Genomic DNA, 13170 nt, shown 5'->3' on the forward strand with positions numbered 1-13170 from the left:
CTCCACTTTGGCAATAAGGACAGAGACTTGGCAGAGGCGGACCGAACTCAGGCAGGCCAGGCGTGCGGGTGCCAGGCTGTGGCTGCCGACTCTCCCAAGCATCCCATAGAGAGAACTCAAAGCGTTTAAAACCGTCTGCAGCTGTAGGATGTTATTTCCGACCTGTGTTTGCAGGCAAGTCCCACCTGGGCTTCCCTAGAGTCACAGCAGCATCCCAAGTTCCTGCTGTCCCTCCGGACAAGTCTCCTAAACTCACCTGCACTGCCAGCTTCGATGCCACAAAGGCACTGCCAGGGCCAGACTGCCAGGACTCCACAGCCCTCAGGACTGGTCCATGGTCCAGTGGTCCCATCAACGATGAGAGGCTGTGGGTAAGGGTCTGCGGGACGACAGGGCCCAGGACCACCAGCCGGGCTGGCTTGGCCACAGCGTCCCAAGCTCAGGATCTTCTGCTTGTTCCCACTTTCCCAAGGCAGCCCCAGACACCAGGGTCCCTCAATACAAGTGTCCCCCTAGAGGCCGGCCCCTGCCCTACCCAAGGTGGACCTTCCTGATCCCTCTTAGTGCTGGCTTAGCTCCCACCACTCCCATGAAGGCCTCAGCCATCCGGGCCCCAAGGGCTCTCCCTCCCTGTCACCTCTGCACCCACCAGGCACCCCCATCTAGAGCCCCCCAGGCCCGGCATGGCGCTTGGCTCATGTGGGAGCAGTGGCCTTCCCAAACGGCAGGCTGGTGGGGCCACTCTAAGGTGAAATACACACTGGATGTCCGAGACTTAGGACCAAAAAAAAAGGGGGCAAAATACCTTATTAGTAATTTTTATAATGATTATACATTGAAATGACAAAACTGGGGGTACACTGGGTTCAATATAATATGCTATTAAAGTTAATTTCATTTTTTTTTATTTTTGAACATGGCAACTAGAAAATTGAGAATTGCACGTAGGGCTTGCCTGGCGCCTTCACGGGACAGCGCTGCCTCAGAAAACACATCATTCTGCACTATGCCCAGGTCTCCTTCTGAGGCTTTTGCAGTCTCAGCTCACACCTTTCGGCCTCTGGTCATGTGGGGCTGAGTTTTGGCTGTGGCGTGAGGTAGGGGTCCCCTCCATTGCTCGACACTTGGTCAGTGTTCAGGCATGTGCCCCTGTGGCGTCTCCCCCAGTGCATCAGCAGCTCCTGTGGCACTCCTGGGATACCCTGGGTCACCTGTGTCCTTGCCGGGGAGCGCAGGTCACGCCCCCACGCATGTCACTGTGTGCACAGGGAAAACTCCTGCGAGGCAGGTGGGGGAGGTGAAGCAGCAGCTGTGCCCCCCACCCCCAGCCAGCGCCCTCAGCCCGTGTCGCGGGCTTCCCTGGAGAACCCAGCTGCACCCCCACATCTCCCGGCATGCTGACTGCACTATCCCTGGAGGACGGGGACACCGCTCACACCTTTATCCACCTGGCGGGGACATGTGAGCAGCGGCTACAACCCACCAGCAAGATCCCGCTGGGTGGCTGGCAGGCTCCATGCACACACTCAGAACCTGGTTGCTGCCTCCTAAGAGACGGCTGACCACCTGTCGGCTGGGGACAGGAAAGCAAAGTGGCCCAGGGGGCAGCTCACTTTCAAACCTGCAGGCCAGACGGGCAGCAGGGGCTCTGGGAAACAAAGGTGGCCATGGGTCTCCTCACAAGTCCTGGCAGCTCTCAGACACCAGCAAAGGAAAAGGGAGGGACAGGACAGCCCTGGGGGCCCTGGCCGTGGGGGACGCCAGGGTCCTGCCCAGCAGGAGGTGATCTTCAGGGCACAGGAGAAGGGCAGGTCAGAGCTGCGGTCAGCCAGGCCACACTGCTCCATGGAGCGGAGACCCGAGGCTGGGTGAGGACGCCCATGTGGGACCCTGCCCAGCTCAGGCTAGAGGAGGGGGAGGCACAGAGAGATGAGGGCTGTGACCCAGATGCACCACTAACTCCCTGGAGTCCAGACCCTGCGCGCAAGGCAGGCTGAGCGTCCCTCAGGCGAGCTGGGACGCTGTGCCTGGAAGCCCACCCTCACCCAGGCCACCTCCCCACCCCAACCGCACCACGCAGCCCGACAAAGGGTTTCCACAGCGTGTCTGCCCCATGGGCCGGCCTGGCAGGCAGTCTGCATGCGCAGCGCTGCAATCCTGGAACTCTGCGAGCGTTTGGGGAAAAGATGGGGCTGGAAAAATTGGAAACAATCCAAATGCTCCTCAACAGACGAATGGACAAACACACGCTGGAATGTCACTCAGCCAGGAAAAGGGATGAGGCTCTGACACGGGCTACAGTGTGGAAGGACCTTGCAGACATCGTGCTCAGTGAGAGATGCCAGACACAGAAGGACACACAGTGTGTGACTCTGTTTATATGAAATGTCCGGAACAGGCAGATCCACAGAGACGGGACGTGGACTGGGGCTGAGGGAGGGGACATGGGTGCCAGGGGCTGAGGGAGGGGGTGGGTAGATATGAGGGATGACTGCTGATAGGGACAAGGTTGCTTTCTGGGGTGATAAAAATGTTCTGGAATTTGATAGTGGTGACAGTCACACAACTCTGTGAATATACTAAAAAGCACTGAATTGTAGATTTGAAAGGATGCATTTATAGCATGTGAATTATATCTGAATAAGAAATACATTTAAAAAACACAGAGCAAGATCACTTTAAGGGGGGCTATCCTAGAAAACTCAGAACCCGGTTGGCACACCGCAGCCAGGGGCTGGGCAACCATGAGGTGCGCTCCCTGGCGACACGAGCAACTCTAGACTCGCCAACTAGACCCTTGAGGGCAGGGCTGCCACTGGTTCAGCATGACAGGCAGACTCCATCCTGGCTCCCGCCCCTCCACCTGGGTCTCCCAGGCCACGGCCCCCACCCCCATCCCTCTCCCTCCCTCTGCCCACCAGCTCATGGACACCCACAACCGTCACCTGTGACAGTCACCCATGATGGACAAGGCTCTGCTTCTGCGGCAGCTGCTCCACAAGCCTCCCTGCCCTGAGCTTCCCGGACTTGCCGTCGACCCATCCCGCCTATCTTTTTCCATCTCCTTCCACTGGGGACCGTGCGCCCCTGTGGGCAGGAGACACTGGTCACCTGGCCACACCAAGCCCCTGGCTGGGCACACACAAGCTTAACAACTGTTGCGCCGAGCTGGACGAATGCAAACACGCTCAGAGGGACCCAGAGCATGGCGCGTCACAGCAGCCACTCTGCCCGAGCTCCCAGTGGCCAGGCATCGGCTGGGCGCTGACCACACCCGCTGGCTGGGCCCTGCAGGCCCAGGAGTCCGCCCTTCCCTCCTCCCACAGGGCCGGGGCAGGGAGGCACACAGCAGCCACGTCCCCTGACAAACGAAGCTGCTCTCTGGTCTCTGGCTTAGAAACAGGCTCGGCTCTGCCTGTGGTGCAAGCAGGAGGCCCCTGGCCAGAGGGGCCAAGAAAATTCCATGGCTTCCACCAACTCCTGCCCCGAGGGACAGTAAAACGAGACACCTGTGTTCTGAAGGGTGTCAGCAGAACTGGCTTCCCTGCCCACTCCCTGCCTGTCCCTGGGAGTAGCAGTTGGAGTGAAGCAGGGACCTGAGAGCTTTCATTCCAGGGGCTTCACTCACACACTAGCGACAGCCACCCTCTGTCCTGACACACGATGAGATAACTAGGTCCCCGCAGCCCACCCGACCCTTTCTGATGGAGGACACTTTGAAAGACAGAGTATGCAGACGCCGCAGGAAGCTGCGGCCAGCGCAGTCGAAGGGGCCACCAGCAAAGCGTCATGACCCTCCAGGTCCAGCAGCCTGGCTGGGGTCCTGCATCCCGGAAGCCCAGGCTGCCACCCCCTCACTTGAGGGCGCCCAGGGCTGTCCCGAGTAGAGCCCAGGCCGGCCAGCACCCGGGCTGTCCCCTTCCCCGATGGGCTGCCTGTTCCCTCCCACTGCAGTCCAGGGTCCTCAGTGCCTGCTGGCAGCTTCCGGCTGGCTTCAGGGTCAAAAGGGACCCATGGGACCCATCCTTGCACTTCTCACACACAACTCGATTGTGAATCCACTCTACACAAACCCACTCTCTCCACGCGATCTCCCCTGAGACCAGGGCAGCCACAAACACACAACCAGGCCACCTCCGCCCCTCCCTCCCTGGAAAGTGCCATCGCCGGGGTCCAACCATGAAGACAGAAGGGACGCCTGTGTTGGGGGACATCCTGCGTGCCACACCTACAGCTCACACTGTTACAGCCGGCCGGCCGGCTGTACAACCTTGTCTGAAAAATGCAACTGCAATTGCTTGCACTGGCCAACAGGGTCTGGCCCTCCACGAGTGATCCTCCCACTCTGCGCCCAGGGTCATGCGGGGTGAGGCAGCCAGCAGCAGCTCACCTTGGGATCCCTATTCTTTGTCCACTGAACAAACACAATCACAGCCAGAGTCACAGAACACCCTGTGATCTCTACCGCCGAAAGGCACAGCCCGCTGGTGGGGCACAGACAGCTTAGCATAAACTTGTCATCAGTGTCCCTCACGTTTGCTGAGACCACTGAGGTGGGGAAGGACAAGGAAAGGAAGGGAGGGAGGAAGAGACAGACAAGCAGAGGGAGACACAGCAACAAGCAAAAAAAAAAGACACTTTGAAAGCCAAGAAATTCTGCACAGCCCGCTCGACTGTTGTCTTGATTTCAATCAAGTACAGAAAGCATGACTGAAATTCACGGTACTCTCTCTTGACAAGTCAGATCGTTCCTGGGACAGGCCCAAATCCAAGATGCCAAGGACCTACTTGGCTCAGAAAACATGTGTCAGCCCGTCTTCCCAAAAGTCAGGAAGAAGAGAAAGACAAAGGAAATGGTGCCGGCACAACCCCCTGCGTCCCGCTGACCCATTACGGGCAGCCCCTAGCGGGAGCTCGTCCACTCGGCCCGGCCCGCAAAGCTGCACTTCTCCACCCACTAAGCCAAGTCCCTGTGCCAGGCGACAGGAGAAACCTCCGAATGGGAGGCTAGTGTAGGTGAAGAGGAGGGCTCAGATGCTTGCAAAACAAAAGGATTGTGAAATATTCCCTTCCTTTTAAAGCCTCCTCTCCTGCCAGGTCACAGCAAACTCCTGAGGTCGAGTATGCACTGCTGACACTTGGGGAGTTGTCGCAGAAAGGCGGCTGTGAGAATCCCAGGGCAAGAAAACATCGGCCTCTCACATAGCCCAGCGTCCCCTGGTTTTCATCTGGCTTTTTCCTCCCTTAGCAGGAGGCTCTTTTGGTAGATGTCCCTGTGACAGCTTCTTACATCCCCTGCAGTTTTAATTACCCTTGAAATGACCCATGACCCATTTTTAAGTCTAGAGTATGACGACTCTAGCAGCTCTGAAGCAGGAAAGATAGCAATTCATTCATTCAGCCAATGTCTCCTGAGCACCCACTCTGTGCCAGGAGCTGCCCTTTGCACGGGGCACGCGCAGCGACATCGTTTCCGTAGCGTGGGACTCACATCCTAGCACAGGTGTTCACAAACCACGGCCCACCAGTCCTGTCCTGCCCACCACCTGGTTTTGCACAGCCTGCAATCTAAGGATGGTTTTGACATTTTTAAATGCTTGGGTGAAAAAAAAAATCAAAAGAAGAAAAATATTTCATGATGTGAGAATCGTAAGAAATTCACATTTCTGCGCCCGGAATGTTTCCCTGGAACACGAGCACACACATGTACTTCGGTACTGTCCACGGGGGCTTCCTTGTACAGTGGCCAAATGGAATGGTCAGGACAGAGACCTCTGGCCTAGAAAGCGGAAGACATTTACTCTCTGGCTGTTTGCAGTAAAAGCCCCCCATGCCTCATCTCCCCTTTCCCTTCCCCCTCGTTGGACAAGACAGATGACAAACACATAAGCAGATTAATGGGCACTGTCCGACAGTGTCACGGCAAAGGAGAGCAAGCAGGATGGGAGGAGGAGGGTGGCTGGAAGGCCTCTCTGGGCCGGAGCCCACCGAGAGGAAAGGAAAGGCATCCGGCAGGGGGACAGCAAGTGCAAAGGTCCTGGGGCAGAGAGAGCAGGCAGGTGAGGTGGCTACAGCCAGGATGAGGGGCAGAGAAGGAAGACAGTAAAGGGCCACAGAGGACGAAGCAAAGGAGGCCACAGGAAGGGGTCTGGAATATTTTCCAAGGGCAAGAAAGTTCTGAGCAGGGGAGGACCAATTTTTTGTAGGTTTTTTTTTTTTTTTCCTCCTGTGGCTACTTAATTCTTTAAAATAGACTGTATTTTTTAGAGCAGTTTTAGGTTCACAGCCAAACCGAGCAGGAGGCAGAGATTTCCCACACACCTCTACCCCACTGGGAGGACCATTTTTAAAAGCTCCTGGAGGGAGCAGCAGTGAAACTGACAAAGTGGCTGGGACACCTCATCTAACCAAGAGGGCGTCCCAGAACAGGCCACGGCAGGAGGCAGCAGACTAGAAAATCAATTCGTCCAAAAAAAAAAAATCAATTCACTGATCCGCTCAGGTCTTAGCATACAGGGTGCTACAAACCTTTCTTTTTTAATATAGCAGTTAGGTTCATGTTAATGTATATTAGTCGAAGGATCTGCAGCTAGCATATTAACATCCCACGGCTTCTGGGATGAGACTGCTCAGGAAGAAGCCAAGATCAAAGAAGTGAGTCATCCTGAAGTGGACTGAAAGAAAACTGCTCAGCACATTGACAGATCCAGGGTACGGTGATTGGTAAGGTGTAGAAGTGCCACCCCCGGGCAGCCACCGGGCAGGGACCTGCATGGGCTCAGAGGCCACAGAGCAGCCTAGGAGACCCCACATGACGCCTGGCTGTCCCTAAGTGGGGTGGCAGGAGGGCGCAGGCGTGCTGTGGGCAGCTCCTCCCCTCCCAGCTGGGAAAGGCAGCGGGACAGTCACCAAGGACCTGGACAGCCAAGCTGAGGAGTATGGACAGAACAGGATACAGTTCACAAATATAAGCCACTCGCGATTAAGGGGGGAGGAAGGGGACAAACGGAACTGAGAACATGAGGCACACTGGGGTCACCGCAAAACATCGGCTGCTGCAGGACTGAAGGCCAAGTCCAAGGCAGTGACTATGCTCCCCAGGGGACACTCAGCAATACCTGGAGACATTTCAGGTTGTCATGGCTGGGGGGCGCTGCTGGCAGCTGGTGGGTGGAGGCCCAGGATGCTGTCAGCACCTCACGGTGCCACAGGGAATGATCCAGCCCAGAACGTGGACAGGGGAGGCTGGAGATCAGGGCAGGCGCAGACACGCACTGCAGCGTAACAGATCAGCTCTGAGCCCAGAGCTCCCCTTTCATCCTCACAGCCACCTGGGAGGGAGGTGTTCTCGTTATACCCATTTTACAGATGAGGACAGTGAGGCCCAGAGAGGTGAAGTGACCCACCTTAGAAGAGGGATCTGAACCCAGGCCTCTCAGATTCTGAAGCCTGTTCAGAGCATGGAACGGAAGACAAACCCAGGGAAGTTGCCAAGGACACCAGGACAGCACAGAGCCAGGGTTCAGCCCATCCTCTCCTGCCCAGTGTCCTACGCCAGAACAGAGGCCCCTGGGGTAGCACAGGGGAGAGCTGTGGCATCTGAGGGGCTCACCGGGCAGCCGTGTGGCAGGTCCCTGGAGCCCAGCCAGGAGCCCAGGGCGAGGCTGTCTTGAGGGCAGCCAATCTAGCACAGTGGGGACCAACACGGGCTTGCAGAGCTCACAGTTCACCTGCTCTCCACCCCCCACCCACTAAACCTCTGGAAGATTTAATGCCCCCCCACCTGGCTTTGTTCCCCAGCAAGTGACTGGCCCAAGGTCATACCTTGCTTCTAGACCCAGGGAGGAAAGCCACTCAGACATGTTCCTGCGCCTACACCCCAGACCCTCATCACCCAGCGCATCCACCGGCTAGGGCCTGGCTAGGACCCCCGCCATTACACACAAAGCCATTACAGCTGCGACCATACCCTGGGGTGCCCTCTCACCCTTTCCCCCACTAAACCCCAACCCCTCTGGAGCTAGGGACTCCTCCCGAGCTGACTGGCACTTAAAACCCAAACCCCCAGGCCCATCAAGGACAGATGAGTTCCCTGGGGCTGAGGCTCCTAGGGCTGAGATACGAAAGGGGACAGGCACAGGACCAAAGGGCGAGGCAGGAGGGCAGAGAAGTTGAGAATCAAAGTAGGGGCAGAGGGGTCAGGGTGGCAGAGGGGGCACAGAGGATGACCCCTGACAGCCCCTGAGGGCTCCTGCAGGATGGGACAGGGACAGAAGATGGGACAGGGACAGAAGACGGGGCAGGAGGCTAAGGGTCTTTCCTGCAAGACAAAAGTGCAACAAAGGCTGGGCGGGGTGCTGCACAGTGGGCACCTCTCAGCTCCTGTCGCTAACGTCTCTTTAACAGCCCCCCCGCAAGAGGAAAAGATTAGAAAAATGCAAAAAATTCATTTGTTACTAAAACTTGTACATATTTCAAGTTTCAGCGACTACACATCGTGCAATACAGTGCACACTTCCACACAAAACACCCCAGCAAGTTGCACACAAACACCCATCTGTGCAACCAAATCTCCCCCACCCCCTTTCCTTCCCAGAGGTGGCCTCCCCCGGGCCAGGACGCTCTGACCATCTCGGTGTCCCCAGCACAAAGGGGAAGCACCAAGATCAGCCAAGTGTCCAATGAGACACAGGCAAAGGGGGCTGGCGAGTTTTGGAAATCCTTGACACAAATAATCAAAAGTTGACTCCACCACGTTACGCTCTGTCCTTCAGAGGTACAGAAAATAAATTGCCAAAGGCAGAGAGGCTGCCCACCAAGTTTTCAGGGGTGGCAAGAAAAGGCTGGCCCAATCTGTTGACAAACCCTCCCGATGGCTCATAAGGAAACTATTATTTGAGAATTACGGGAGTCATTAGCTCTTGCAAGGCCGTGATAAAAGCCCAGAGGAATCATCTAATGAGCCCATTTTAGGGCTGGTGCAGTTTTTTAGGAGCTTTCTCCAGTGCAGGGACATTCCAATAAACGGCTGTCAAGGCAGAGAGCTGGGGCAGAGTACCAAACCCTTGAATTCACCCCTGTTACCTTCGGACCCTAAGACAGTGCTGGCACCTGGCGGGACCCAAAGGCGCTTGCTGAATAAATGTCATTGACAGAAACACATGGAAACAGACACTCTTCACATATTACAGGACGGCTGGGCTCCACAGAGCTGAAACCACCTTCTCACTAGTTTCACAACTCTGGGAAACAGTTCCCCAGGTGCCACTGAATTATTAAAACAAAAGCATCCTCCCCCAACCAAACAGATGGGACACTCCAAAAAGCAGTCCACGTCTCCACCAACCCCCAAGAGGGGAAAACGAATCTCCTATGAAACCTTCCACAGCACCCAGGTGGACACAGACCCCGCTCCGCCGGATGTCATTGCGACCACCGAGCACAGACAAGTCCCAGGCCCAGACAGATCCCAGGTCAAGTACATTTCAGAACCAGTTCATCCCCGGCTCCCACGGGGATGTCCACGGGGGACAGCGAAGGGGTCGCCCCGGGAGCAACTCTTCATTCCATTTCTACAGAGAAGGGGCTTCCTTCGAGATGGCGATCAGGCTGAAAGGTGGGGGGAGGTGGGCGCATCTCCAAGCTGCATAGCAAGTAGATAATTTTTTTTTTTTAACCCAGATTGCATGCTTACTAGGGGGGCTCAGGGCCATGGGAGGGGGCAAGTTTGGAAGCCACGATTGCACAGCAGGTTGACTCGGGGAAGGGGCTAGGAGCAACGATGGGTATTTCGGGGGGGCATCCCTGGGTGTCCACGCCAGGAGGCGTCCCTTCAGCCCCTCCAGTGCCCAAAGGGCCGGAAACGCAGGTGTTACTCAGGGCCTGGGGTCCTTTTTTTTTTTGCCTTTTTTCTTTCTTGCTTGCTTTTTTTTTTTTCTTTTTCCTTAAATTATTATGAGGATTGCTTTGAATGATGAAAGAGCAGGGCCCGGGGCCACCCACGCAGACGTCTTTTGTGCGGGGCCGGCCGGGGGCCGTCTGGGCCCAGCCCCCCATGCGCCCCTGGCCCGGGAAGGGGCGCCCCCGCCCCTGGGCGCGCCCCGCCTTTGTCCGGCCCCGCCGCCCCCGCCCGCAAGCCCGCGGGCGCCCCCGGGCCGGGCGGTTAACGCCCCCAACCGCCTCCCCGGCCCGGACAAAGCGCGGCGGCCGGGCCCGAACAGGCCGCGCCCGAGGCCTGGGCCTCGAGTCCCGGGCGCGCCCGCAGCCCCGAGCCGCAGCGCGGGGGCGGCCATGGCGGCGGCGGCGGGGTCCACGCTCCAACGCGGCCCGACGGCCGGGCGGCCTCCCCGCGGGCTCACCTGAGGCGGCGCGCGCGGCCCGGTCCGGGAGCAGCGGCGCGCGCTCCCCCGCCCTCGGCGTCGCACCCCCCAGGCCCAGCTCGGGCCGGGCCCCGCTCGGTCGCTGGCGGCCGAGCCCTCCGCGAGCGCCCCGGGGGGGGTTTATGAGGCCGCGCGCCAGCTCCGCCCCGGCTGCCATTGGCCGCCGAGCCCACGCCCGCGCACCCATTGGCCGCCGCTGACAGCTCCGCCCCTCCCCTCCGCCGGGTCCATCAACACCACACGGCCCGCCTGCCGCGCGCCGCGATTGGGCGGGTGCAAACGCCGGTCTCGCTTCCTCATTGGCCTCCCCTCAGGGACACGCCGGCGCACACCCACGTGCCCGCTGACCGGCTCCGCTCTCATTGGTGACGGCGCACGCCAGCCAAGGCGGCCACGACCAACCAAACGGCGTCTGGGCCTCGGATTGACAAGGGCGCCTCAGGGACCGCCCAACGACCGCACAGAGGCAAGCGGGTATTGGCTTGCGGCCTCAGCTGGAGGCGCGGACTGGCTGGGGCGGGTGCCAATCACTGCCCGTCCGCTCCGGGCCCCGCCCTGGGTATCAGGCGGCGTCTGAGTACGTGAAACCCAGCACAACATCAGCACCCGGCCGGAGACGCCTGGGATGAGAGTTCGAGACCCGTGGCCGGGCCTTGGGCGCAGTGTTCTCTAATTTGCGAAGTGCCCAGCAAAGGAACCGTAGCTCCCAGCCCAATCCATTTTGCAAAGGAGGAGACCTGCGAAGAGGAGACATGTAGGGTCAGCCGGCAAGAGCCCCTCGCACTCCAGGCTGGTCCGTTTCCATCACAATCAACAAACCTTTGCAAAGGGGCAAGTTAGGTGCCCTCCCCAAGTTCCCTAAAACGTATGGAAAGGGACAGGTTTGGTGCTTCCTGCTCTGCGTTCAAAGCTCAGCTGTGCCCCACGCCTTACTGTGGGTAGCCTCCAACAGGGAACCACACTGAGCCTCAGATTCCCCTGTGAAACGGATATCATGGTGGTATCCACACAGCCTGTCTGCCCCACCTCTTTGGAATGTCGCAAGAATTCTTCGGGATGAGACTTATGTATAGGGTTTGACCCTGTGGCTTCACATTTAGGGTGAAACCTTAACAATTAGTGTTTGCCATGAGCTGTGTAAGGACTCGTCAGGGTGGTGGGCACCTTCCCATAGGGCTGGCAGGAGTGTAGATCAGGCAAGTTGACCTTTTCTAGTGACACTGTTAACCCATCTACCTTATAATCCAGCAAGCAGTTGTTCCTGGAGGTTTTGAACCCTGAGAAAAGGTGTGGAGCTTACACCGTCTGAGAATGCCTGCAGCAGCCACGGTATGCAATTGTTTCCAGTGTTTTGGTCTAAATGTCCATCAGTAGCCGATTAGATTAGATAAGTAACTTGTGGCTCTCAGTACTCTGGAATAATTACTACGCAGCTATTGAAAAGGGGGTAGATCTGTATGTGCTGTGATGGAATAGCTCCTACACCAGTTGTTCAGCAAGTGGCAGAATGGCCCAGAATTATGCATGCAGTAACATACATTGTGGAAACACACATACGGCAACCAATGTCATGGAGTTTCTAAGATAATATGTGTGAGTCAGTGCCCAAAGGCCACCCCCAAAGTGCGAAAGCTCACTTCATCTTTGGGGAAAAGAGGAAAGATGCACGTTAGTAAGAAAAGTCCAAGGGGAATTGATGTTCTAGGTGTTTGGAATTCTTATGGGACCATATTCATATATTCCTCGTGGAGTTAAATTTTAACTTTAAAAACGAAATAATAACTTCCCTCAAGGAGTTCCTTAACCTGTGGGAAAGACAGAAATGAGATTTGATAATGGTAATAAATTGTCAAAAGTGCAACAATCATGGGCTCTTGCCTATAATCCCAGCACTTTGGGAGGCGGAGAAGGGAGCATCGCTTGAGGCCAGCCAGGAGTTCAAAACCAACCTCAGCAACACAGTGAGACCTTGCCCCTACAAAAAAATTTTTAAAAATAGCCGGGCTTGGTGGTGTGCGCCTGTAGTCCCAGCTACTTGGGAGTCCGAGGCAGGAGGATCACATGAGCCCAGGAGTTCAAGGCTACAGTGAGCTATGATTGCTCCTGTGAATGGCCACTGTACTCCAGTCTGGACAACAGAGACCCCGGCTCTAAAAATAAAAACTAGGGGGAAGTGTTCTAACATTCCATTTCACTCCAAGCATATTTTCCTGGATACACGTGTGCTATTTCACATTTTCACACATACACACAAGTTGTGCGTACACCAAAATCAGGGCTCACATGTTTGTTTACTAAGGTGCTAGACAAAGTGGCTACTTGGTAAAGGAATGGAAATGAATGGAAAAAAAGCCAGGCGCAAGAGTAACAGTGCTGTAATAATTTTGTTAACTTTATATATGAAACAAACATATGAAGATATATAAACACACACATACCCTGGCTTTGCTATATCCCTGGGTAAGCCACTTAACTATTCTGAGCCTCAACTGCAAAATGGATATGGGCCAAAACTATATCCATTTTGGAGGGTTGGCCAGGTGTGGTTGGCTCATGCCTGTCATCCCAGCACTCTGGGAGGCCGAGGCGGGAGGATTGCTTGAGGCCAGGAGGTCAAGACCAGCCCGGGCAGGAGGAAGACCCAGTTTCTATTAAAAATAGAAAAAAATTAGCCGGGCGTGGTGGGGTGAGCCTGTAATCCCAGCTACTTGGGAGGCTGAGGCAGGGGGATCACTTGAGCCCAGGAGTTGGAGGCTGCAGTGAGCTATGATGATGCCACTGCACTCCAGCC

General features: G+C 56.5%; 1 protein-coding gene across 3 annotated transcripts in view; it reads right to left on the reverse strand.

Moving 5' to 3' along the window:
- KDM4B (lysine demethylase 4B) overlaps positions 1–10472 on the reverse strand; it is a 131674-nt gene extending 121202 nt beyond the window's left edge. For all 3 annotated transcript variants that reach the window (XR_006734636.1, XM_045549185.1, XM_045549176.1), the window contains exon 1: positions 10359–10472. The gene's annotated coding sequence lies outside the window, so the exon portion shown is untranslated. The remainder of the gene's footprint in view (positions 1–10358) is intronic.
- Between the last annotated feature and the right edge of the window lie 2698 nt (positions 10473–13170).

This window comes from Lemur catta, chromosome 1, assembly GCF_020740605.2.
Source record: "Lemur catta isolate mLemCat1 chromosome 1, mLemCat1.pri, whole genome shotgun sequence".
In the NCBI taxonomy this organism is placed as follows: domain Eukaryota; kingdom Metazoa; phylum Chordata; class Mammalia; order Primates; family Lemuridae; genus Lemur; species Lemur catta.